The sequence below is a fragment of the Triticum dicoccoides genome, chromosome 6B, assembly GCF_002162155.2.
Source record: "Triticum dicoccoides isolate Atlit2015 ecotype Zavitan chromosome 6B, WEW_v2.0, whole genome shotgun sequence".
NCBI classification, from domain to species: Eukaryota; Viridiplantae; Streptophyta; class Magnoliopsida; order Poales; family Poaceae; genus Triticum; species Triticum dicoccoides.
This window is the reverse complement of record NC_041391.1, coordinates 685,401,915-685,407,258: the sequence shown is the minus strand read 5'-3', so window position 1 is coordinate 685,407,258 and position 5,344 is coordinate 685,401,915. Positions and strand designations below refer to the sequence as shown.

Genomic DNA, 5,344 nt, shown 5'->3' with positions numbered 1-5,344 from the left:
GTAGATGCTAACCCTAGAAGCTAGCCTATGATTATGATTGTTGTTCCTTATCCTACGGACTAAACCCTCCGGTTTATATAGACACCGGAAGGGGCTAATGTCGGGGATATACCCCGTGGCGTAACCCGGCCGGAAGTATAACCCGGCCGGACTGGACGACTCACTAAGTGACCAGCCCGAGCCTGGCGACTCATGGGTGACCCGGCGAGTGGGTCAGAGGAAAGACAAGACCCGGTTGCCCAGAAGACGGTTTATGGAAGGCCGAATCATGTTATGGTGGGCCGGTTTATGAGGAAAGCCCCGTCTCCGCTTTAGGTTCTCCAGGTCACCGCCTGGTGGGTGCTGGCTCGAAGGTGACGAGCTACAATCCCAGAGAATCAGGTTAGATGGGTTACAATGAATTAGTTGTCCACTAAGAAAACTGAAAAAAAGACACCTACTGGAAGTCCTCATCAACCGGAAAAATGCTAACTAGCACAAGCATACAGCCGTTCTAATGTTGGCACCGTCAACAACCAATTGCTTGCTTTTCTATGTGATTAGAAACCTTCAGAGAAGTACACATAACTAAAATGACATAAAGCCTGCCTGAATCTTTAGGGTAATATATTAGTTGTTGGCACCATCAACGACCAATTTCCTTGCTTTTCTACCTTCAGGGAAGTACAGATAACTAAAATGAGTGAATTTATGAAGCCTGCCTGAATCTTTAGGATAATATATCAGTACTGCAGCTTTATTTTCGGTAGTTTCAGGCTATCTGAATGAAGTTTGCTTTTAAGTTTGCAAGCATGCGATGTTTATAAGGAAGCTCTACTGCATCAACAGGGCTGACCTAAAGCTACCGATCAGCGTGGAGGATGCCGGACGGAGTGCTGAGGAGTTTGCAATAGCTGAATCAGTATGTTAGTCTGAACAATCTGCGTATTTGCTTGCCTCCTCTTTGAATGCATAAAGGAGGAGGATACAGATTGTTGCTCCAATCTCCGATGATGATATCTGGGTTCAGCTAATAGTATCTTGTTGTTTTTCAGAAGGGAGTGCCACTTGTCCATGTTGGTCAGGACACACGCTTGGACTATCGAGTTATTGATGTTCGAACACTAGCAAATCAAGCCATTTTCCGTATACAGCATCATGTTGAAAACATTGGTATTTGTTCTTGCCTTTAGGACTGCTGCTATCAGTGATGTGTTGATGAACTGAGTTTGCAGAACTAAACACGTCATGTTATGTAATTTTTTGTGTCGCTTAGCTAAGATATTCTACTTTGACACTGAATTAAACATATCTAATCTGGTGAACCCTTTGAGTAGTTGAGCCAAAGCATGCCATTGGCTGGGCTGCCGAATTGGGATTTCAGTGATCCTTTTGGGTGGTTGTTTAGGTGGAGTGTGCCCGAGCAGCCACCGTAGCTACACTTAGTGGTGGACTGTCGTCGCTTGTTGTATCGTAATGACGTGGACGGGCGCTTCTATAAGCGAAAATGTACATCTGCCCAGTTGTGGTATCTCATGGTTGACTTCCCTGAAATCTGAAATGTCCGCAACTGCTCAAATTAATAGGCCGGCATCTTAAATTTTCTTTCTCAGATAGATTGCTTCTTTATTACGACTTAATTTTGTGGTGTTGACAGAGTTTGCTGAATATGTAGATTCTTAGATGCAGCTCTTAAATATGGATGAGATACCGGAAAGGAGACTTGTGGTTCCACTTTCTCTTATATCCTTTTTCTCGACCTGTAAGCATATGTTTTGGAAACTGTCTTGCTATTATTCTTCCGAAATAATAATCATGAGAAGCAACTTGTTTTCTACTGCTGAAAATAATGTTTACTTCTATTTATTGAAGGATTTACTTTTCTGATAATGCAACAAGCTGGACAATAATTAGAGGGCAGCAGATGAGACTGGGTATTGTCGTGGGATGTGTCAGCACATGCGTGTCTCTCCCATTATGACGACATGGCTGCCTATCTTCCCAGAATGTAGGCCTTGATCAAGAGGAATGACTCCCCTCAGTTTGTTCATTGTAGAACCATCACTGAGCATGACTTTTGTAATTGAAAGGTATGAACTCCGAGTTATTTCTCTTCCTAAAACAGTAGATATTGCAATCAGTCGATCATGTAAAGTGGGTCTTAAGAACCTCTGTTCATAAAAAAAAGTTTCCTATAGTGTTTTGCAAGATATATCCAGCAGAACTTTACTGAATCTTCTAAGCTTGATGGCAGTGTGTATCAGATATTGCATATATGATCACTTTCTGGCAATGATCGGCCATGTAGAAAAACTTTAAAAGACAGGCAAATAAAAACGACAAGCAGCAGCTAAAACGGAAATAAGTAAAAATACAACTTTTTCCAAGCAAGTTTCATTTGTGCTCTCCACAGGGATGGCTCAAACGATAAGACATGTTATTCACGATAACCCTTTTTTCGAAATTATATTCCTTCTTTTATACAGCTTAGCATTGATGACTCACAGTTGTACAACACTAGGTTCTGCAGTCATGTAAGTCGGATCATAAGAACCTCTGTTCATTTCATTAGAAAAACTCAAAGTTTACAAAAAGTGTATTGCAAGAGACCCAGTAGAACTGCATTGAATCTTCGAAACTTGACTGCAGAATATAGAGTTTTGCCTTATAAAGTTCTCAGTCTTGGTACTTACCTTCAGCCAATGAAGAAACTGAGTTGGAAAGTGATCTCAACATAAATTAAGGTATTTACTATATCTAATTGTTCTTTTTTCAGTGTAGTTCATTCTGATCTAGGCTTCCAAAGTATAAATATTTTAGAAACATAATTTTTGTCTTCAAACACAACATTATCTTAATTCAGTCTACTCATTGGTTTGATTCATTTTTCACATCTGCTCCCTTCTTGTGTTGTTCATTGTTTAGTGCAAAAACATCCCGCAGTGGCACATGAAGGGCGGCGCCGGATCCGGCGCCGGATCCACATCCACAGCCACGGCGCCGGCACCCATGGAGTGACCGTGTGCTTCTTCTCCATGGACATGGAGCTCCCACAACACACCATGGAAGGCCTGGAGCTCCTTCTCACGGCAGGTCCCTCTTCTCCTCCCCACCTCCGCACTGCTCTGCTCTGTTCTGTTCGATTGGATTTGGCCTCTCCCCTCTCTCACTCTCTCCCTGATTCATGCGCGCAGGTGCACCGCGTACAGGAGGGAAGACCAACGCTCCTCCGGGTCTGCTTCTTCCCGGGTCGCCGTTGCTCCACGGAAGGTATCACACCCCCTCTCTCATGCTCTGGTTGTTCACTCCCATCCAATTTCCTTGCTGCAACTTACATTCAGAGAGGAGAAAACTGAAACTTTGCTTCTTCCAAGAGGAGAGGAGAGGTCATGTATGTAGCTATCTCATACGCATCTGCAAATTACTCTAGCCATCTATGTATGTGACAAACAATTAATGCTTCTCCTGCAAATTCCCACATCAATCCGTCTATTCCGCCACTTCTATAATTAAAACAATGACGTCTCCTCTTTAAGTTATGCCGTCGTCTGAGCATTGTGGTGCCTAACACATCCATGCTTTTGTACTCTTGCTTAAGGGTTCCTCTTTAAGTTATAATTTAAGAAGTTTCTCTTTAGGTTATAAAGTTTTTTTATTTAAGATGATCTTACCTACTATCCTATTATTTAAAATCATTTGTTTTACTCTTGCTTAAGGGTTTCCCAATCTAACATTTCATTCAAATATCACTTCTTGACAGGTTAAATGGTAACCTTACAAATGATCCTTCTCTTTGTATGATCGATATTAGGAGGGCTTTGCAGTTCCGGATGTGCCGATGAGGTAGCTTGCATTGGCTTTGACATATGAGACGGCATTGGCTTACTCTAAATATCTTGTGAGGTACCTATGCAAACTATGACCCTCGTGGTCTATATATATATATTCCTTTGCCCTGTTCACTTTTTGTAGAGATGTAGCGAGAATGGATGATAAGAATGATGCATTCCAGTTTTGTGTCTCTGTATCTTTGATGTCTATTTTGTTGTTAGTTCTTTTAAGATCGTGGGTAAATATTCTTTGTTCATCGACTGGATAGTGGGATCAGGCATGCCTTAAACAGTTTTTCAGTTAATAAAATATGTTCAGTTAATCAGTTTATATTTACTGTGATGTTAGTGTTCTTTATTAGCATGATAGCATCTTCACTTTGTTTTTTCAAATAAATTCATTCTTCAGTATTTACTGCTCTACTTTATTCATAAATCCATTGTTCATTTTTGTTTATTAAAATAGCCATGTCTATCTGCTATTCCTAGGATTTCCTTAAATAACTATGCTAATAAATATGTCCATCTCGGAGAGAATTAATCTTGCTTCCTTGCAGACTCTGAACATCAGGACCATGTGGACTAAACTTGCACGTGGGTGCACTAAGGAGAAGGTCCCACTCATCAAGGGATAACAACTAATTGGTCGGACTTTGTGAAGACAGGGGTTGGATAATTTGGAGAATGTCTTTGCGTTCAAGGCTAAAAGGGGCAAAGTGTCGCTCGTTGTCTACCTGTTTTGACAAGGTTGGTTACAAGGTTGTCATCATACTATCCATGCAAATGTTTCCTGTGATTTCATCTGCTAAACAATGATGCATTAGCAGAACTATATAGGTTCATTGTGAGCGTTCGCTTGGACTTATCTCACACCGTTGATCTGGCTCGCTTTGGTTATGTAATAAGCCAACTATTGTATCTACTTAGTGTTGATCCATCAGCTTGGTTTACTTTTGGAACATACTACGTATTCCCCCATTTGTCATGAACTTTTAGATCTAATGTTTCATGCTTTTGGTATATTTGATGGCCTTACCTTTTGTCATTGTTTGGACAAATTGCTCTACACTGGACACTTATGTATCAAGGCAATGCCATGCTTCTGATGCAACCTTATTGTATTGGACTGATCCATTATTTGAGCAATCACTCTAATTTTCCTTTGCAATGGTTAATACATTGTTTATGCGCTTGGACAATAAGTTGAGTCAGGCACCCGCGAGAATTGATTTGGTGTATGGCACTGTACCCGCGAGAAATTTTATACAGTTGATTTCTATCTAAATATTCCTTGGGCCAGTTCATAGATAATGATTCTGTACTATAGCTGTATTATCGGATTGGATATGACAGTGCCCGGCAGCACTGCTGCCGGGTGGGGCAAGCCGCACTTCCTATCTAGTATATAAGGAGGGGCAGGGCTCCCAAAGAGGGAGAAGACAAGCGAAAAGAAATTATCTCTAGGCCTAGACACAACTAGAGGAGAGTCGGTTTACGGCGACTCCCTCGTGATGATAATGAGACCTAGCGACAAA

At 41.3% G+C, this 5,344-nt stretch overlaps 1 long non-coding RNA gene across 11 annotated transcripts; it reads left to right on the top strand.

Moving 5' to 3' along the window:
• Nucleotides 1–311: 311 nt before the first annotated feature.
• Nucleotides 312–4,804, top strand: LOC119323931. 11 transcript variants are annotated; one of them, XR_005156651.1, is made up of 10 exons: nt 312–381; nt 829–901; nt 1,035–1,741; nt 1,852–2,069; nt 2,466–2,513; nt 2,629–2,723; nt 2,905–3,072; nt 3,174–3,249; nt 3,740–3,882; nt 4,367–4,804. It is a non-coding gene; the product is annotated as an uncharacterized LOC119323931 (long non-coding RNA). The 11 variants fall into 11 exon arrangements; XR_005156646.1 differs by having other exon boundaries at nt 1,035–1,152; nt 1,669–1,741; nt 1,852–2,723; XR_005156645.1 differs by having other exon boundaries at nt 1,035–1,152; nt 1,663–1,741; nt 1,852–2,723.
• The last annotated feature ends 540 nt before the right edge of the window (nt 4,805–5,344 follow it).